General features: G+C 45.6%; 1 protein-coding gene and 1 long non-coding RNA gene across 10 annotated transcripts in view; one reads left to right on the top strand and one right to left on the bottom strand.

Moving 5' to 3' along the window:
• HIC2 (HIC ZBTB transcriptional repressor 2) overlaps window positions 1-4373 on the bottom strand; it is an 81307-nt gene extending 76934 nt beyond the window's left edge. For 7 of the 9 annotated variants that reach the window (XM_065033110.1, XM_065033105.1, XM_065033114.1 and 4 more), the window contains exon 1: window positions 3999-4347. The gene's annotated coding sequence lies outside the window, so the exon portion shown is untranslated. The other 2 variants (XM_065033103.1, XM_065033106.1) reach the window with 2 other exon arrangements.
• The window catches only part of LOC135575619 (uncharacterized), a 155834-nt gene that overhangs the window by 115763 nt on the left and 18106 nt on the right, over window positions 1-21965 (top strand). The gene's annotated exons all lie outside the window — the stretch shown is intronic.

The following is a 21965-nucleotide window of genomic DNA, read 5'->3' as shown; positions in this document are numbered from 1 at the left end:
GGTGGTTTAATCTCTGATGTTCAATCCACACCAAATCAAAGGAGAAGTCATCTTTACTTTTAAAAATATGTTCTCCTGCTTATGGTTGGGTCAACACTCTGTTATTGCAATCCCACAGCTGAGCCCTGTTAATTTTTCTCCGAGCCCAGCAGGGTGGGCAGGTCTCCTGATGCTGAAATGGTCCTCCTTCCCATTGAGCTTTGCCTGTCACAATACAGCCAATATAAAGGCAATGTCACAAATGGGATTCTGCTTTCTCCCACTCCAAGACCGCATTCGCTGCTGCACTGAAATGCCGCTTTGTGGCAACGTTCTTCCCTGGATGTTGTCAGAAACTGTGGTGTTGTTCGTACACTTTAGCAGTCAGATTTGGTTAGAGGATGGAAAACTTGGGTTTTCTGTAGAGAAAACATGACAACCTCACCATGCCAGTACCTCTGCCTGTCAAACTACGATGTGTTCATCAGACTGGATGAGAGCGTTAAAAGCTGCAGTCAGCACAAACAGGAGTTCTGATATGAGGACAAATGCACCTCAGTTTTCAAACATTATCCTGCTTCCCTACATCTATCATCAAAGAAGGCAGCAGGAGCTCAAAGAATAGCCATGTACTATTTTCTATAGAAAGTTAAAGGAAGGCACAACGTACAGTTTATGTTTGACAGTTCTTAATTACTATAGGCTGTAAAGATGCTACGAAACAAGAACTCCAATTGCAAGATCTGCTGTTCACAACTTGAAATTTTGGGCTGTGGTGGCTATTTTAGGGAGTTTCAGCCCATTACACAGCCATACTGAAAAGCATTAGGTTGTGCTCTAGTTGTTTTAAACAACTAATCAAAATTAATTGAACACATACCCTCCTGGAATAAGGCCTCTCACCTTCTCTTTCTCTCCTCTCTCCCCCCACCCCTTGTCACACACTGGCTTCTGCCAAACAATTCAGCACTGACACCACAGCGCATCACGTGAGACCAAGTGCTTCGAGCATCTTGCAATACTTATTACTATCTACACATCCATAAGTCATTCCGCCCAGCAACGTATGTGAATACTAACGTGAGCTCCTTCTTTATGCATTAAAGATTTAGAGCTCTCTCGGATTCTTTGAAGAAGCTTTTCCCCTGTACACTGAAAAATCATCTCTTCCATATATGTGGATCTTGTCTGCATTTCACGTAGATTAGGAAGCATGACATACGAAAACCTGCTATATCCTCGGGTTCTCCCATTCCTCCTGCTCACACCCTTGTGGCCACGCAAGTCTGCTGAGATTAAGCGATGGATTTTAGACGCAAAAGAACAAGGCACTAATGCGGGGTTTCCTTACCCGTGATAGAATGGAAAGTAACAAATGTAAGAGGTTGCTTATTCTTAATGCTGATCTCCTCCAGAGCTAAAATGATATGTCAGTAGCAGGTGGCAAGTTTGAAGACCCCCCTCCCCTCTCTCTCTTTTTTTTTTTTTTTAATAAATATAACAAAGGGCACACAGATTTGACCTAATGGGTCAACCATCAAAAGTTAAACTGATTTAAATAATTAGACCTAGAATGTCAGGCACCACTGCAAATAATTGCTCCTAATGCTTTTAGGATTAGATTGCTAATGAAAAGGCGCAAAAAGGAGGCCACTTGCAGTTGTGGAAATAAGTCAATTTTCTTTCCATATGTCATTTTCTCCATGTAGATTTGCTGTGAAATCCTAAGGAGTCATTTACAGCTTTCTCTCCAGAGCTGCTGAAGTATATACAATAGTTCTGAGTCATAAAAAAGAGTAATAAGTCATCTTGAAATACTCGTTGTTTATACACTGTATTTATCAAGCACAGCAAACATCTGCTCATAGTTCTGACATTTTCCAATGAAAGTGACTATTGCATATTGTTTTCCCCTTTAATTTGTGGAAAAACATGGGAGCCATTCAAATACAAACAGCATTCCGCAATAAATTTAAACCAGTTTTGGTCAAAGGACAGTTTATTAGCGGAATGTCATTTTGATGCTCCTCTTAACTGGTTTCTGGCTGCTCTCTCAGATTTATTCTAACAGCTCAGTAGCATCTAGGATGATTTCGGTAACCGTCTGCTAGAACCCTTGGTTTCATCTATAATTCATTATTTGATGTAAAGGTATACACCCGCCCCGCTCGCAGAGACTGAACGCCAAGTTACCCGCCTCTCGAAGCGCCGAGCCGGCCCGAGTTTTCAGAGGCTGCGGATTTCGCAGCAGAAAGTTTCGAGTCACCAAATCCCCGTGTGTAAATAGGCGCTCAGCCGAGCGGCGGTAGCAGCGCGGCGGGGCCGGGCGCGGTGTCCAGCGGCCGCGGGGCGCCGGGCGGAGCGCGGCTGGCGGCCGCGATAACGGGGAGCGCGGGGGCCGCACCGAGAGCCGCCCGCTCTCCGCGGTGCCCACTGCCACCTGGGGCCGGTCCACCCACAAGTCAATAATTGACTTCGCCCGTCGGCTCTCGCCCCGTACAAACGGGAGCGGGCGGGGAGCGGGCTGGGCGCTGCGGGCACAGCGGCCGCCCTGCGCACCCGCGGGGCTCCCCCGGGGCGCGCACAGCGCAGGGGGCCGCGCATACTGCCTCCCCCCACCCCCACTTCCCCGCCGGCTCTGCTTTGCTTTTAAATGCAATCAGAAAAACAAAAAAGCCCGGCTCCCCCCGCCGCCCAGCTGGCACCGGCACCGGCGAGCCCGGGGATGTAGGGCCCGGCCCGGCTCCGCGGCGCCGTTCACCCGGGACCGGGCAGCCGCGGGCAGGGATCAGCCCTCCCGGCTCCCGGAATTACAGTGTTACGCCCCTCGGCAACAATATTGCCAGCCTGGACGTACAATTTAATGATTCTTTTTTCAACCGGGTGGACAGCTCTGCGCCTGGCTGGCGGGGCCGGGGACGCGCGCGTTTCCTCCGGGGGCACAAAGCCGGGCGGGCAGGGTCCTGCGAGCCCCCGGCCGCGGGAGGGTGCGCGATCCTGCGCTCCGTCCATTGCATCCGAGACGGTGCCGTAACAAAAGCCAGAGACCCGCAGCGACGGGCAGGGCGAGAGGAGCCGGCGGGTCCTTCCCTCCGCGATCCCGAACGGCCGAGGGGAGCGGCGGGGAAGGGGGGAGCCGGGGCAAAAGTTCATCGCGGTCCCGGTAGGGCAGGGGGTGCCCGGTGGGGCAGAGGCCGGCGCTGGGGCTGGGGGATGCCGGCCTGGCTCGTCGCCTTGCAGCCCCGCGGATGGACTGCGGGGGGGAAGGAGGCAATGCGAGTCCCGGGAGCCCCTTCCCTGCCCTCTCCTCCACAATGCGGCCGGATCCCCGGCACAAACACGCCCCCCGGCACCCCAAGGCTCCGCTCCCTCCTTTCGGGGAAAGAAAAATAAAATACGGCTCAGTTGCAGTGGCCAAGTGGGTATGGGGAGAAGGCTGCAGCTCCGGGGCTGCTTGCCCGCCCCGCCGGTCACCCCCACGCCGGCCCCGGCGGGCAGCAGCTGCGGCCCCCCGGCCCGAGCCCACCGCCGCCGGGGAAGGGGCAGCGCACACCCGTGCGCACACACACACACACAAATGGCACGGGAAGAGGGGGAAAGTTTCCAGCCGCTTTAACCAAATAGCCAACATTTGCAACCCCCAGACAGGCGCGGTGGCGAATACACCGTATGCTCGCCCCGGCCCCCAAAGCAACGGGGCAGCGCGCCGGGCGGGCGAGGGGAGGGGGCCCGGGGCATGGAGACAGGGGGCAAGGGGGACAAGAAAATGATCTGTATTTTTTTCAATGGAACTACCGCTGGTGCCGGGCACGGCTGCTTCAGGGCAGGGAACAAGGGGACACCCCCGCCACCCCGGCCACTCTCCCGGGTGGACCCATGCAGATGGGCAAATAACCGGGGTTGCAAATAAAGAGCGGGGGAGCGGGGCTGGGCTGCACCCGGAGCCCGGCAGCGCCCGCCCGGCCGCCCGAGCGGGACGCGCGGCCCCGCGCCCCCGCCCGCGCCCCGCTCCGCGTTACCTTCTTATTGCATCTGGAGCAGCAGCTTTTCTTCCCCTTCCCCTCTCCTCCTCCTCCTCCTCTCCCTCTCCTGTCCTCTCGGTTTATACCAGCCTGTTCCTCATCTCACAGCCTTCCTCCCAGCGCCATCTTGCAAGCTTGTGACGTTGGGAGCCGCTCACCCCTGACCCACATTTGAATAGAAGCCAAAATGAAAAAAAGAAGAGGAGAGAGAGAGGGAGAGAGGAGAGAAAGAGGGGGAAGAAGAAAGCGGAACAAGGAGAGGCAGGGAAAGCTGCAGCTAAGCAAGTGCTGTGCCAGTGTGGAACAGCATCGGCTCCCGCTCCCTTGCCAGCTACTTTAGTAATAAGCAATTTCCTGCTTTTGCAATAAATGTTGCCGCGGCGGGGCTGGGAGAGGGACGGAGAGCTGGGTAATTCCCAGCGGGGGACCAGGGCTTCCCCCAGCCCGAACCGCCCCCCCTTCCCTGCCACCCACACCCCGAAACCCAGCCCGACCACTGCCCCCCGGCAGCCCGAATGCTGCTGCTCCCTCACAGGTTTTGAGCAATGAAAAAGGCATTTATTAAGATTATTTCTCCCATCACTGATGAGGTCTCAAGTGTTTGTTAAGGGGAATTATATAGATTATAGCTTGTTCATGTATTGGAAGCTGAAATGAGCTTTATACACAAATGAAAAAAAAATTCTCATCTATAACACCATTTGCATATTAGCTTTTTATCACTCCTGTCTGTTTGTTAAGGACTGACAGTGCGTTTTGCACCATCCAAGACATAGACGAAGACACGGCCTTTACACCCATAGAATCCATAGAAATCTGAAGTTTTGTTTTGTGCTTTTTTTTGGTATTTATTGATAGGAATTATATCGAGGGGAAAAGTTATTTGTGTTTTGCATCTCTGGTCCTGCAAAGACTTTCATGCATGCTTAACTTTAAGCACATCAGTAATCACACTGAGCAAGCAGGGGCTATTCAGATGCTTACACTAAGCATGTACACAGCCTGCAAGCTCAAACTATTATTTTGTAAAATGTTAAGTGAACTGATATTACCTTCATTTTACTGACCATTGCCACAAAGTACAACTCTGCAGAAATCTAAATTATACCTTTGTAGCACTTTCGTCCTTCAGTAGCTAATTAATCTGTAATAACAGGAGTAATGCATATAAACATCTTCATTGTGATCATGCACAGGAGTTCTTCCACTTTCCCATGTAGGAATCACTGCATGAGCTGCAAATGTGAGATGACATTTTCTTCTGTGCCCTCAGAGCCACCCGTAACCAAAACTTTCTGTAGCCTGAGCAAGGTGATTCATTAGCAAAGCTGAGCCTACCATTTAACACATCTCTAAGAATTCCTTAGTAGCCTCAATGCCAGCAACTCTCTCTGGCGCTTCCTATGCAGGTCCCTGCAGTTCTCCTGCACCTCAGCTGGGTCCCAGCCTGAGTACTCCTTCCCTGGTAATAAAGATATTTTCTAGTTGCTCATCCAGAGTTCAAAGTTTTTGCAGGAGATGGTTTCTTCAGCTCTACCGAAGTGGCTTGAGGAGCAAATAAAGATAAGGCAAATCACAACAGCCGTATCAGAAAGGTCTGGACTGGTGGTTTGTTCACAGTACACTCAGTAAAGAGCAGAACACTTTAACAGTGGTGAGAACAGCAAACCTGACTGTCAGCACAAGACCCAGTGAAGTAGATAAGAATCAATTCGAGACTCTTCCCCCACCGGGAAAGTTAATTTAAGATTGGTGGTGCTGCTCTTAGCTGTATTTTAAAGCTAAGTGGCCTTGCAAATAGCCGGGGAGGTGTAGGTAGCCATTTGCTTCACGCTGTGCCAGAGGAATTGGTAGGCAAATACACAGAAGTCCTTGTGCTATGTTCTCTAAACAGGGGAAAAATGCATCCTGGAGTTATTTCAGGCGGGTTTAGACATCTTGGTTTAGGACAACCTGCTTCGTGAATCTGTGTGGCATCTCAAGACCTCAATGCCACCATCTGCCCTCAACCTTCCTTCCTTCCTTCCTTCCTTCCTTCCTTCCTTCCTTTTTTCCTTCCTTCCTTCCTTCCGCTGAATCTTACCACCCCAGAAACAGCGGAACAGTCCATGTGCCCCTGCCAGTTCACAGACCAACATCTGAGTTCAAACCCGCTTTCATCAGACGTTTGAACAAAGGTGCCAAGGCTTTGCACATGAATGGCTTGAGGCACAAGCATTTCAGTCTGTCTGCCAACTTTGTTAGGCAGGTGATAGCTTTTGGGAGTGAAAGTTGGAAAGAAGGGGAGAAACATCCTAAAATGCCACCGCAAGATTTAGTCTGCAGAAAGCTTTAGTTGTATTTGAATCTTCTCTATGTTTAGGGACAATCGGGTCTGAGCATCCCTAGGGAAATGAAAAGATAGATACATTCTCAGTGGAGAGGAGACAAAAAAAAAGACAAAAATTACGTGTCTGGCACCTAGAAATGATATGGTAGGATGCAGCACTGCATCCAGCTTCATATTTACATGATAATTATAAGGTTGAAAAAGAATTAATGAGAAAGCCAGACCTGGCGCTGTCACTAGGACCACGGACATCTGTGGAGAATCTGATGAGCTGAGTAGAAGTGTGACCACACCTACCTGGCAAACATCTACAGGCATGCAAGGCAGATACCATGATACCTGTAATGTCTCCAAGCAACCACAGCCAGAGAACTTGCCGTCCAAACAGAGGGTACACCCTCAAGTTCCAAGAAATCACACCCAGTGTGGGCACATCTGGCACTGGGTGAAACATGTGCCCGTGTACGTGAAAAGCAAATGCGTTACTGAGGTGCAGAGAACAGCGTCGGGGGAAAGGCCGGACTGGAAGGGTAGCGGTGGCACTCTGGTTACAAATGCTATGGCGCAACGAGCGTGTTCTGAAGGATGGTTTGGGCTAGTGGATACTTTGAAGGAAGAGGCTCTTCTATTTCCAGCCAGATACTTGTGATTAACTTTGTTTTCAAATTTTGTCTGACTGGGCTTTTTAACATTTATTTTGAAAAGAGCACAGTCAGGATGGCAGCAGCGGGTTGTGCCGGGTGCTCTGCAGACACAATGAAAGCGGCAACTTCCTCCTCAGTGTGTTAATGAATATGTTGAATACAAGGCATCCAGGGCAGCTATGATGAACAGATTTTTGTCCTGACAGTACACAAAGAATTCAGAACAGAATCCAGAATTTCACTCCATCCTTATATATTAGCCCTCAGTATCTATTCACAATTGCTCTGTAATGCTACTTTCAGACAGATAAGGTTAATTAACTGTACCGCCCCCCGCCCCCAAATAACTTAGTTTTTACAAAATACTTAGACTCAAATCAGGTCAGTGGCTGAAACCCAGAAGAATTTCAGGGCTTTAGTTTGTTTTTAGTAATTTTCAACCAACTGGTGGGTTCAGAAGCAGCTCCAGTCCTCCGTAGCTCTGCTAATAGCAAGTTTAAACTCATCATAAAAACAGAAGAGGACATGGGTAGAATTGTTATAGTGGCAAACGAGTGCTGTGGGTGAGGAATGAAGTAATCTGAGCAAAGAAAATGCCATTGCAGAAAGTAAATAGAATAGTGACCAAAGGGTGGCCATGTGCCCTTATGGCTCTTCAGTGCCACCTGCCTTCGGTCCCAGCGCCGGTGGATGGCCAGTGCCATCTAGCAGGCAGAACAGTTGCTTACAGTACTGAACTGATGGGTGAAGCTGGGAGGGAAAAGTTGAAACAAAAAGGGAGAAACTATAATTCAAAGAACAAAGTGAAACATGCAGGGCAGAGAGTTCCTGTGTATCAAAGTGAAGGCGAGGGCTGCTGATCAGGAATAAAATTAATTTAGCTATAAAAGTAAAGTTTCTTAGCAGAGGTGTGCAGTTGTTATCTCTCCAGTGGCACAGTCCTGACAGTGCCACTAAAAATGCTGAGGACCAGAACAACAGATTGGAGCTGAAACAGGCAGCCTCTGAGGCATCGTAGTGACCCAGGAAAACTGTGTGGAATAGTAACACAACAGTGAGTGATAGCTCATGAAATGAAGCTATTTTGTTGTTCTCTCAGTAGAAGTCCACCTCCACACTCAGACGTGTGTCTGGAAGGTCTTTTCCAACAGTTGCCAAAGTATCCATGGAGGAGACTCCAATTTTATGCTATGATGGGTTTTGAAGATCTTTTGTCTCCTAGTTGCAAGTGCTCTGAATGAATATGCTGTCCTTGGTAAAGCCTCTTTATGATTAGCTGGATTAGTTGGTTCCCCCTCTGCTACCTATGGTCTTTTGACTGGTTGGTGGATGGACACAAAGAACATCTCACTTTGACCTTTGTGTTACTTTATCTTAATTTCTTGAAAATCGAAATACAGTGGTTTAGGAAACCATATGTAATCAAGGAGGATCATAAACTGTAAATGTGATCTGAATCCTTAGTATCAGAAATAGCCACAAAGGTCCCCAATTGGGAGCTAGCTTTCTGCTGCAGTGGCTCACAGATCCACTTGGCTCTGCATTGGTTTGCATTTCAAGGGTTCTGTTCAAAATCACGGGGTTAGAAACCCAGTTTAAAAAAATAAACAGAAGGTAACAGTTTGAAAAATTAGGCTAGTCATTCAGTGTTTGTACAAGGTACTATTTTGTACACTTCTGCTTCTGTTGCATTCTCAGTGATAGAAAGTTTTAATTTCCTTGGAAGAGAAGAAACATACAGTATTTTTATTGCTACAAGCTGAAGCCTCTTGCTAGGCGTTCTGGCATACGCAGGGCTGATGCAAGGGGTTTTGCAGCTCTAATCAGATAAAAACATTGCTTCCATTATAACAAGATCTTTGATTTCTGTTGGCCTGTGAATTTCATTGCTAATATGTTCACTCTGGTACCTATCTACAAAACATCTGTATTTAACTATGTCTACCCTGTTAGTGAATATAGTCTGTGCGATGCATAATTTCACTAGACTATGGCAGAGCAGTAAAAAGTAAGGAAAACAACTGATGAACAAAACTACTACATGTGTGTGTTGAGAATAAAGTGAGATTTGCTGAAAAATACTTTGGTACGCAAAATCTGAGTGAAAGCTTTGCCATAGTTTTTAAGAGAAACAGTGAAGTTCAAGAAGGGAGCAAAACCAGCATGACTGGTTGGAATGAGAGCATGAAAATGGAAGTTATCACAGTAAAGGTGAAAGCAAATCTAAAAGAGCTCAACATTTTCAAGTGAGGGAAACCAGGTGCTTTCCATCCTGGAATTCCAAAGGAACAAGTACCAGGTTGGTAGCAAGGATTAGAAATATTTTTATTTTTAAAATTATTAGAAAGTTATCTAAGTAGCCACTGAAGTCATTGACTTCAAGACCATTTCAGGCTTTCAGAAGAGTTTTGAAGAAAAATATAATGAACAAGAAAAAGAAAAATAGCCAAAGAGAAGATAAACAGGATGAATTGATACCCCAGTGCTGATTTTGTCGAGTATCCTGAACTATTTCTTTGCTGAGATAACTGATTTTCTAAGCAAGGGGAAACGTAGTAGATCTAATCTATATGGATTTTAGTCAAGCATTTGATATAATGCCACATGGGAAGTTATTAATTAAGATGGAGAAGATGGGGATTAGTACAAGAACAGTAAAATGCATAAGGAATTGTCTGAAGGAGAGATGCCAATAGATTACCATTGGGATAGAGAGATTACCAGTGATTCAAGACTGAACTTGTTTAATATTCGCTATAATGATCTATTGCCATTTAAGCTGGAATATGCTGAAGAGGTTTTGTGATGAAACAGCCGAGAGGCACCGTGACCGACGGGAGCAGAGGGTCAGGGCTGGTGGGCTGGAAGGCAGTGAAAACCGTGAGCAGTGGAAGTTGGATGCAGTTCTGTGCAAAAACCACGTACATTTGGGATGCACACCTTCAGCCAGCAAGAATTAGGCAGCATCTTCAAGCTGGTCATCAGGGCTTCATCTGCAGGCAGTGAGGGACAACATCTCGAGAGTGGAGGTCTATCCTGCCTCTTGGCTTCTTGATTTAGGATAAAAGGAACTGTTCCGTCAATGTGTCTGTCTCTCTATTGACTATATAGAACCCTGTGCAGAAGGATGAAGAAAAATAGGTTGTCTTGAAGGAAGAAAACTGACTTTAAAAAAAAAGGGGGAAAAAAATGGATACATTAGTTTGTCAGTGGATGACTGTGAACCAGTACTAGGAATGACAGATGTGATCCTAGACAAGGTTCTTCCAGTAGCAATAGGAAGGCACCGCTGACATTACACAAGGCATCGCTGGACCATCATGTCTGCTGTTGTGTAAGATCTCATCACAGGTATTGGGACAGATTTTAGTCTATCAGGATGTCCATGGGCATCGTAAGAGCCACAAGCTTTCCAACAAGAGCAGGGAGGTGAAAAAAGCACCTGCTTTCCAGACAAATGCTGATTGTGGGTATGAGATGTGCGGTGTGTTGCTGGTGGAGACTGGGAATGTCCGAGGTGCCAGGATCTCTTCCAGTCTTGTGTTTCTAACGTTACAGATAGGAAGGTGTTGGTCATCAAAAGCATGTGTATACTTTGACTAGCTTTGTTTGGTCCTGGTTTTATTTTTTTATGTTTACTTATAAGTACATATCTATGTGTGTACACACACACATCCATCCATAAATATATATTTAAGTGAAGTTTTGCTTCTGTTGGTTATTGGGTGGCATAGAAATACTAAGCTGTATTTTGTATTGTCTGTAATAACCCACAGAGCCATCCAGTATTTGTTAATGTGCTACATTTCTGAGTATTCCTGGTGTTGACTTTTGAAGTTATAAGTAACCTAAAAATATCTTCCTGTCCTTACATTAGATAAAAATAATAAGAAAAAAACCCCACGAAATTCAGCTGTACATAAAATCTTTTTGCTTTCTTTGTGTGTAGGTACTTGGAGTGGCAGTATGTACAGTGTGCATAAGTAATTAATGTTGCAAGCTGGAAGAATGAATTATTGTCAGATGGAGGTAAAGCATACAATATGGTCAAGTAAGCAGTTCCAATAATAGCTGTGCTTATAGAAGCAAAATGCAATAGAGGGCAAACTCTACAGGTTGCCAGATTGGTGTCAATGTGGAGCTTTGTTGCCAGTTGGTGACCAGGGACAGCAGAAGGATTGGTTTTAGCTGAATGCTTTCAAGCTGACGTGTTTACCACACGTAATGAGATTGCTTCTCAAGCAGTGGCAGTTAAGCAAAGGGCATAGGTAATTTTAGCTTGATTTAGTTGGTAGAGGTCTAACTAAAAGCCACCTTTCCCTCCCTCCCTAACGTGGTATTTTGGCGTTAATTACATCTAGGTGAACACGAGCCATGCGCTGTCGTTGCTGGGGCAGCCGGCTCAGGGCAACATGTGCCCCTTCAGCTGGGAACTTAGCTGAAAAAACAGGAGTGTTGTATGTTGTAAGGCAACCGGCCGGTGCAAACTCCCCAAAGCTGGCACTGCCCAGGGTGAAGGACAGACCCAGGGAGTGCTCCAGCTTTGGTCGGGTCACAGCAGCGCTTTTAATTAATGTGGTAGAGAAGATGATCACAACATACAAAGGGGACAAAAAGGCTCATTTCCATACAAAGTGGACACCAGAATATTAGGTATGAAAACCGCCCTTTAAAGTCAATGGCCCTGCAAGTACCACTTTTTATATTGTATAAGAGAAAGAAACTACACTTCCCTTGATTACATGCACACATACATAGGTGTGAGTTAACTGGGTATCCATGGCCTCAGAATCCGTGACACACACCCAGACACATACACACGCTCACACACTCCGGGCACAGCTCCTACGTGGTTTGCTGCCTGTCCTGCCTACCTCTTCACAAACAAGCAGAGTTCATTTTCAAGCTGCCCAGCGTGCAAAGATAAAGACTGGCATGGAAGAGCCCATGGGCAGCTCTCTGTACTTACTGGTATCAAAGGTCACTGAATGCTAAAAAATAAATATGTTCCAATGCCAGCAGGGCACTGGTGATCTAAGATAAAAGTTTCTCTACCACCAGAGAGATATTTTCTTGTTTGGTACCAACATGGACTGTATTTACTGGATTTTTCATGTGCTAGTGGAAATATATGGGCATGAAACATGTTTTGCTTTACGCTGGCAGGGGATCTGCTGCAGAGGCCAGCCTCCTTGCTCTAGCATATGCTTTGCTGTTTTCATGGAAAGTGGCTTTTTTGTGCACCTGAGCTGCGACACAAAGAAATTCGCTGGGTTCTGATACTTTTCATTCTTCTTATTTTTCAGAGGTGTTGGATTTTTCTACCTGAAAGTGTTTTTTTGTTTGAGTCTGTCTTCACTGGTGCTGGTGTAAACCCAGAATAACTGCACTGGAGCCACTGGGATGGTATGGGTGAAAGGGAGAGGACACTCCAGCCCAGTGCACGACATTGTTAAACAAGTTTATAAGCACCATTGGTCAGTTCGTATTAATCTTCTGTGATTAGCGCTGATGACAATGGGAAGCCTGGCTAGTCATTTCATACCGTGTAATGCAAGGTGACTATAGATCAGCGGACAAAGAACAAGAGATGGGTTTTTTTCAGGAGCAGACAGAAGACTGGTTATGAGTGTTTGGAGCTATTTAGTTTCATTGTTTTCAACATCGGCAGCGAGGGCTGAGTGGTGCTTGCTTGCAGATGGCCACAAGCAGTACCAGTTTAGGGCTTATGCATGGGAACACAGACCCTTCGCTTCTCCTTCCTCTTTTTAATACTTGCATTGTGTTTTTTTCCTGCTGTTTCTCTGGAGGCACAAAATCTCTGGCAATGTTCTCACACTGTCTTAGCCTAAGGACAATGTATGCAAAAAGCAACATGACTGAGAAAAAAACAAGATTCCTGGTGCTGTTCTGTTGTCCCTGGGCCGAGTGTCATTTACAGCAGCTTTTAGCCTGCTCTAACCAATGGTGGTGACAGGGTGGTGCAGGGACAGGGAACTACAGGTATCATTGACTTGGAACACCAAAGACACCTTGGTGGCCACCTGGCATCACCCACATGGTGTTCACAGGGTGAGGAGGTCCCAGCAGAACTCTGGGCTGAGTCAGAGCAAAATGTTTGCAACTTTTGCTTAACTTCTGGTGACAAATTCCATGTTGTAAGTTGTGATGCTGGCTCCACTCCTTGGTGTAGTGTTTGCAGAGTGTGTGACATGTTACCAGGCAATAAGGTAATAGTCTACTTATCCGAAATGTGCACTAAAGATTGATCTTGGTGCAGAGAGCAAAACAATATATATAATCAACAATAGTTGCTGAAAAGTAGCTTGTCAATAAAAAAGCCGCATTTAGGACATTGCATTTTTCAGTTGCTTTACAAACACTGGAGAAGGATACAGAGCAATCAAATTTATACTCATAATTGCACAAATAGAGAAACAGACAAATCTTCCTTCCAAGTGCTCAGGCAAACAAGGGCCAGAGGAAAATTCTGGAGTGAAGGACTAGAAGTATGTGGTTGTGAAACAGATGAAGACCACTGCCCTTTTCATCCAGTGTAACAGATACTCTGCACTTGCTCTCCCAGAGACAGAAGGCAAGGGATGGCTCCTGAAGAAAATCATTGCACCTCCTTGCGTATCAAGTGGCTCATCAGTACTTGCTGAATGAGATGAGAGCCCGATACACAGGATGAAGGGGACTGGAGTAGAAGAGCCAGACACCTCTGCAAGCTCTTCCCATTCTCCTGGAATCGTTAACAGCACATCAAAAAAGGCTCAGGATTTGCTTTAAGAATTGAAAACTTGCCCAGAGGCTGAGAAACAACATGACGTGCCTTTGGCCGCAGGAGTCCATGTCAGAAACTGGTTAGAGTACAAGCATTTCTGCATCCCACTCCTCTGCTTAGATGAGCAGCCCACGCCTCTGTAAATCATACAGGAGGCACTCACGCTACTCAGGCTTTACGTGCACACAGTAAATCACAGAGGCTGTAGTGAGGGCAGACCCATCTGCCTGCTGGGGGCACTGAGGCAGCGCTGGCTCCGGTGGTGGTGACTGAGTTGCCACCATGCCCTTGCTTTATTTTCAAGTAGGGCATGGAGCCTTCTGGTGCAGAAAAGGGTTGTTTCTTCCTTGTCTGTTTTTAAGCGTGCATTCTAGCTATCATTCAATCTGTTATGAAACACTTAGGATAAGATCAGTGAGCTGTGGCAAGACAACACTGACAATTTCTGGATACTGCAGATTTTCTTGGCACTTATCTCTTTGATTGCAGTCCTGAATATGCAATAGAAACTACATTTTCCCACTCCTTTTTAGTTACTGCAGTTTCCTTGGTGAGTGTTCCCAGCCCCTGAAACTCCCGTCTCCTTCATTACCAAAGTTATTCCGAAGTGCTGCTGACTGGTCTGTTCTTCACCTTCTCTGTCCCAGTCTCTTGCAGGCCCACAGTAGCTGATTGTATCAAGAAACAGCTTATCGTTGCTATATAGGACAAACTTTTTGATTCCCTTGGTTCTCTACGGGGCAGTCAGGTGAGACTTCACTTGTGGTGGCTTCGGTAGGGGATAAGACCCTGTTTCTGACAGTAATTCTGTTTGTGTGAATCACGTCAATCTATTTCTTGAGTGAAGCATCTCACAAGAAATTGATCCCACTAAGTGTCTTCCACTTGCATTGGAACTGAGAATATTGGGTTTTTGTCCGTAACCACAAATGCTTTGAGACTTGCCTAATTGAGAAACCGTGTCTCCCTTTCTGCAGGGATTTCAGCAACAGAAATCAACAGAGGTAATCTCGACTTAGAGTGGGCTTATTGTTTTCTCCCCACTTCGGAAATGACTTTGTCCAAAAGGGCTGTGATTTGTTGGCTCTCAGAGAGTGAAACCGTGAGCAGTGTGAGTGGTCTCGGCGACAGAGCGAGGAACTTGCTTGTTTTGTTACTGTGATTGCTTGGCTGGGTTTTTATTAGTCGCAGTGGCTTTCCTGGCTCTGCATAGAGCAAAGTAGTACAGGACAAGAATGTTTCCGAGGCACTGGAGAGCCACTTTTAGGGCCATCTTAAAATTATACTAAAGATAAGTAGTTAATCTATTCCTTTTATTTTTCTAAAAAAGCAAGAATGGGATAAAATATTAAAATAGAAGTATATTTTTAAATAGACTGATAAGCTGTTAAAAATGCATGTATGTATGTTATCGTTGTTGCTTTTCCTCCTTTAAACAAGTGGCTATATTTTGTTCTTAATTAAGAATTAAAGGGTTTGTAAGCACGTGTGCAGTGCAGACCCCAAGTGATTCGGAGATGAGAGTAAACCGTGGGTTTTTTCAGCTGGTTGGGTTGAAATTACTTGCCACTTGAATAGCGTTTGCAACAGCATAAGGCATGGAAGCAATTTTTCTTTTGTAAGAAGATGAAAAAGAAATAAAAAAGGAGTCAAAGAGTAAGCAGGCTGAATGGGCCATTAGCACCAAACTCTAAAGATGCAGAAGTCAAATAGGATAGAAAGGCCCCATAAATTTTTACAACTCCTTGGAGAAAAACACTGTGATTATTAAAACATGAAACCTTGCTTTTCTAAAATGCTTAAAAGATTAATATAGAAATGTCATACTGTGGCTGCTGGAGGGATTATCCTTAATGGGAATGTTCGAAGTTATTTTAATGTAAAGCAAACATAGCCACCGAAGAAAGATCAAAAGTGGAACAAATTCAAGGCTCTTAGTTTCAGGAAAATGAAGTTTGTCAAAAAACTATTTCTACTCTGTTAATTAGAATGAGCAAATTCTCCATAAATACTGTATATGTATATGACATAGAAAGTTATGACCTCATCTAATTAGTCATTACCTAATCCAATCAGTAGCACAAGAGCAGGGCTTAGGTCTCTCTTATGAAAAATTTTGTTCCCTTTTTGGCTTGAGAAAAAGTATATTTTGCTAGTGCACATTTTTGTGAGGTCACGTGCGTGTGTGCGAATAGCTCTGACACTAATCCACATCCACGGGCAGGGGAAGGTCGGTCACATGGCGCGGTGGCAAATGCTCCGTGCAAGAGCAAATTCTCTGCCCTTTTGTTTTCTTTTCAATCTAACATTGTTGCTTTTTGTTTGGTTGGTTTTTAATGTAAACTGACCACGGAGCAACATACTGCTTTGGTGTCTATGTAAGCCTTTGAAGTCTAAATCCAAACTTCAGTGTTGCTAATTTAGAGCAAGAAATGAAGTATTTTCTTTGCTGTTCAGGACAGCACTTCAGTTTGCTGGCTGTCCTTGTCTGGCCGCTGCTGCAGTCAAACACCTGATTCCCTCCATCTCCCATTAGCACCGCGAGACTATCAATTCCCCGACTTGTTTTTTCCGCCAACGTGAGGCACAAAACCACACGACAGCAGGCAGCATTCCTCACACATTGCTGTCCTTGTTCCCCCATGGAAGGGCTGGACGTGCAGAACACAGGTTCCTTTAACATTTCTTTCTAAAAAGATCCATCATGCCAATACTCAGCCTGAGTCTGCTGGTTTGGCTAAAAAACCTTCCCAGAAATTAAGAAAGTGCTACATCATTCTACCCCATGCAAAAATTCACTCATTCGAATGTTTAGTGTCATATATGAGAGCAAGCTATTACTGGATGGGAATATTTTTCTTGAAAATAATTGCAAATATTTGTAGGGAAGTTGTGTTCAAACCTGTTGTCTCTCTCCCTTGTCTTATCCTGAACGGAGATATAAACTTCACTGAAATAGTTGTCGGTTTTTACCTGCTTGAAGCCCTGCAAGTAGTCAGCCCGCAGTTTTCAGCTCAGACGATACCATCTCCATGTAGTTACTGCTCACCAGAAATTTCACTTCAAGCTGAAATCCATTTTTAAGAGCTCTGTGAGCAAAAGACAGTCCTGACGACAAGGGACTGCGGTGCCTGAGATGTGCCAGTGGAAGGAAGGTCTTAGTTATAATACAAGGATTTAGTTAATTGTTAGGATTATTACAACTTAATCTTTCTTCCTTGACTCTGTAAAAAACTATTCATTGACCAAGCTGCAAGCAGTTTTTGTTGGAAGAAGCTAAAATGTATCCCGGAATATAGACAGTAGACATGATGAAATGGTGCTCAGTATTTACAGAATCAAATACTTCATTTATAATGGAAAACAAATTCCCATTAGATTGTGCTCCAGAACTGTACCTAGCAACTCTTGTTAGCATTATTTTTACTTTCTGCCAAATCTTTTTAAAATACAAGAGACTGTCAGTTGGTATGTAGCAGCTTCTCTCCGTATAGTTCTGGGAAATGCACTGTTAGGATAAAATGGGAGTCCTATAATGTCCTGATGCACACTCACTCTGAAATGCCAAATGCATTACTGTTTTCCTCACCAGTCTGGAGTCACTATGATGAAATCAATGCCATCCATTTTTTTGTTATGAGCCATGGGCTACATAGCAAATCATACAAATGAAGTGGCTGTGGCAAAACAGTCAAGCTGTATGTTAAGCAAGTGTGCACCATTCCTAAAACAGACAGAGGGCTGTAATTCTTGCTTCCCCAATGTTCCTTTAATTTGCAGCAGTATAGAATAACACAAGAAAAATAATCTGCATGCTTTGTTCCTTCATTAAAATATGATTATTAGATTATGATATCAAATGCAGGGTAAGAGCCATTGCACAGAAGCTCAGAATTCGCAGTCTTGTCCAGCAGAGCTTGTGCTCCTTCTCACACATCAGTGCTCAACCCAGAATTCGCAGTTGCAGTAGCAGGTTGAACAGAGAACTTGATTTACAGGGTTGTGTGATCATCATACCTGTAAACATCCTCCTTCCTCTCTCGAATTCAGTGCTCATCGCTCATTAATTCCCTGCCCTCTCCCATCGCCACGCGGTATTTCCAAAAGAACTCATTTTCATAACTGACTTGCCAGCTGGTCACTAGGTTAACAAAGCTGAATCCAGAAATTTTCTAGTAGCAAGGTGCCACATGCAGAGTGACAAGGCAAGTGTCCCCGGCTGCTGCACTGAGGAGCTTCAAGCCTGACAGAGCGTGCGTGTAGGGGACAGGACGGGGCAGTTTCTGTGTTCAGAAAGAATCATTATCATGTTGAAATCAGTTCTAGCAGTGAAGCTCTACAAGTGGCATCCACTGAGCCTGAGTTTCACCCTTCTTACCAATTAATCCTTGCTCAGCCTGTTGATGCTGCCAGAAAGACCCGCTACCATCTGTGCTTGGCTTTTGGTTTTGGATTTTTATGTGAACATAAACTTGGTAGTTTTCGTGTCATTTCACATAAGGACCCAAAAACTAGAAAAGTACCTTAAGATGGAAGTTGTTTAAAGCCATTAAGCTTTTGCAGCACTTTCCATACAGGGGGGTACAGTTTCTAGTGTGGAAAAATAAGGGACTGACTCTTCCCTGCAGGTAAGTGGCTTGTGTTTCCGTTTACACCTGCAAGCAGAGAGGGATCACAGAGTTATTGATGCAGACCAGTGATGGTTTATAGCCAAAGCAAGGGTATGAAAGTAACAACAGAGTAAAGAACCGAGCCCCAAAATTCACGGGTTCATTTATACTTGTGCTTATGCCAGTTTTGCACTTGGAAAAAATTACTTCTTCATAAAATAGTTTCATTCTGCAAGTAGAAGCAAGTAAGTGGCAGTGTGTCGGTGGGAGAGGGATGCAGCAGGTTTCCTTGGAACACCATTCTGGTTTTGATATGACAGCAGCAACTAAATGGGAGTCACTTGGACAGTACTCCGTCAATCCATCAAATAGATATTGGCTACGGACCAAACTGGATCTGAAGGGATATTTTAAAAAATTGTAATTAGGTGCAATTTTCACAGCGACCATATACACCCCAAATACCACCTGCTGGAACTGAACCACATGGAACAGCCATCGTTGCTTTAGAACAATGCACAGCTGTGCTTGACACGCAAAAACTAGCACAGGAGTGTACTTTAAGTATGGGAAGAGTGTTTATTCCACCAGCAGGTTCCTGCAGGATTCAGGCATAGCACACAGTGTCTGCTGATGAGAGCATTCACTAGCAAGAGCACGCAGAGAGAATGAAATGCATCTTATGAACATCCCTTTTTGGTGAAGGTGCAACACAGTGTGTTTGGATGCAAACCCAGGCACAGTTCAGTGTAGGATCTTGTTTAGTCTTTTATCAAGAGTGTCTTGCAAATTGCTGTTTTCTCACATATGACTAGTTTTCAGTTTTACATGGGGGGACTGTAAGACTGGTTTCTGAAAGCATGGAGGTGAATCAGTGACCTTGCAGTATGCTGAAGCTGACAAGAACCCTGTGGAGAATAGGAACACAATTAACCAGAAAAAATGAGATATAAATAGAGGAAGCTGCATGTAGGTATATGATGAGTGAGTTAGCAGGCTGTAGAACAGGGACTTGGGAAAAGCTATCAAAAGGCAGAGAATGCTTCCTTTCCTTGCTCACACCTTTTCACCAAGAAACAGAGGGGCATGGGAAGGAGGTAGGTTAACGCAGGGGAGAAGTGAGCTGGGCTGGAAAATGATGGCAGGAGCTTCCAGGCTGCTCCCAGGCCCTGGTGCTGAGTGCCATGTGCAGCAGCAGCACAGCAGCAGCACAGCAGCACAGCAGCATAGCAGCAGCACAGCAGCAGCACAGCAGCACAGCAGCATAGCAGCAGCACAGCAGCACAGCAGCACAGCAGCAGCACAGCAGCAGCACAGCAGCGCAGCACAGCAGCAGCACAGCAGCAGCAGCACAGCAGCACAGCAGCAGCACAGCAGCGCAGCAGCACAGCAGCGCAGCAGCACAGCAGCAGCAGCACAGCAGCAGCACAGCAGCACAGCAGCACAGCAGCAGCACAGCAGCGCAGCAGCACAGCAGCAGCAGCACAGCAGCAGCAGCACAGCAGCAGCACAGCAGCAGCACAGCAGCACAGCAGCAGCAGCACAGCAGCAGCACAGGAGTACAGCAGACTCCTGACATCTTGTGGCTTCCCTGCAGAGTACAGCGCTCCCTCCCCTCACAGCCTCAGGCACGGGTGTCAGCTGGAGCTGACCTTGGCATTAACCGCAGGCACTGGAGATCCTTATATATAGCCGCATTCCCCTCAGAAATGCAGGGCCACTTCTTTTTCTCTCCTGTGCAAGAATGAATGATTTCAGGTCAGCCTGGGTTTTTCCCAAGCCTTGTGTATGAGGCTTACTCTGATTTACACCAAAGTGGCACCAAAATTACTTTGAATACAGATGAACTCTACACAAACTGGATCCCACATTCTGCATCTGTCATCCTCCCTTTAACAGGTGGAACAAACCCAGCATTCCAAGTCCTAACCTCTGTCATCTAAAAGTATTGCCTGGTTCTTGAAGTATTCATGGAAGTGTTTTGTCTCTAAGTAGCTGAGACTGACTCTGGTATTTGTCTCAGTTACTCAGTTTCAGAACTAGGAAAGTTAAGAACTTCTCTGAATTTTGTAAGCAGAGAAATCAAGTCATTTTCCTGATGTTGACTCTCCCCCAGGTTACTCATTACACCCGGCTCTTACTCTGGGCTGGATTTGCAGTGGGAGCGCAGAGGACAGTCAGAGCTGGAGCTGGAACTTTCAGACACCATGGCTCAACTGGTGAGAGCTCAGGCTGGAGTTTCAGAGGTGCTGAGTGATGAGGAAGGTGGAGGAAATTAGCTGCTTCACTTATTTTTCGCAATTGTATCTCGCACATTATGTGCCACAGATTGGCAAAGTATGGTGCCAAGGAAAAGACACGCAGCCAGTAGTGACCATTCATTCTCCAGCAGCCCTGCCTGGAGGAGAAACTTCCACACCCCTCCAGTCCCTCCTTCAGGAAATGTGGTTCAAAGAGGGAAGGAAAGGAGATGGAAAAGAGGGCGATCTGATCTGATCTGGAGCAGCTCCCCAAGGGGAAGGCTGTGGCCAGCATTAGGGTTAGAGAAAGATTATCACCATTTACCGAGATACTTAGCGGGAAATAATGGAGAATGTCATATGGTCAGTTTGTAACAATTCATCCATGTTCCCATTCTCTTCCCTTTTTTTCACAATCTGAAAATTACCCTCTGAGGAGACCTTGCCGCATGGATGGCAGGAGGAGGCAGAGCAGAGTGGCTGCAAAACCATTCGGGGAGCTGAAACTTCATTTTGCTTCATGTCTGTGGAAATCCCAGCAGATCTGCATCGTAGGCACGTAGGCATCCTGCTCTGGTTACCGCTGCGCCCTTCTGCTCTGCCGTTTGGATACACACCTTCAGCAAGGGCTGTGTGGGAAATTCAAGACATTAAAAAAATCCAGCTGGCCAGTTTCAGTTTGACAAAGTAGGGAATGGATGAAGTGGCACTAACACCTGAGAGGTTTCTCCCAATCCTCACTATTTTTCAGTGCACTTAAAGCTTGTAATTTAAGAAACATGCAAAAGAGTGACTTTCACACACTTCATGCAATGTCTTTGGATTTGTCATGGTCTTAGCTGAAAATAGAAATGAATCTAATGGACAGATACTGCCCTGACTTTGCGTTGCCAAAATGACGGTGGTGGTTCCTGCAGCAGTGACTGCAGTACAGACATACCATTTCCAGTTCAGCTCTATCAGTCCCTTTGTTAAAGTCTGCTGCACGTAGACAATTGACTACTTGTGCCTTGTGGCTACTCTCTCAAGACAAGTTGTAAATGGAAAGTGATACCAAGTGTTATACAAGGGGGAAACAAGGCACAAAATGGAAGGCATTAAAAACCTTTAAAATCCCCTTTCAAATGTGTAATTATGTGTAAATGTGTGTGTATACACACGCCCACATGCAGAACCACACATATGTGCAAACATGCTTCATTTAACAAAAGAAAAAATTCTTCTGAAAATCTATATGCAATATTTTGTTGCTGCAAACCAAAGTCAGCTGTTTATCTTGAATGCTAAAGAGGGTGAAGGCAGCTGCAAGTTGAGCTGCTCTGCACTGGCCAGCTGGAAGCTTAGAGCCAGCAAA

This window comes from Columba livia, chromosome 17, assembly GCF_036013475.1.
Source record: "Columba livia isolate bColLiv1 breed racing homer chromosome 17, bColLiv1.pat.W.v2, whole genome shotgun sequence".
In the NCBI taxonomy this organism is placed as follows: Eukaryota; Metazoa; Chordata; class Aves; order Columbiformes; family Columbidae; genus Columba; species Columba livia.
The sequence above is the reverse complement of the archived record's forward strand: the minus strand, read 5'-3'. Positions and strand labels throughout refer to the sequence as shown.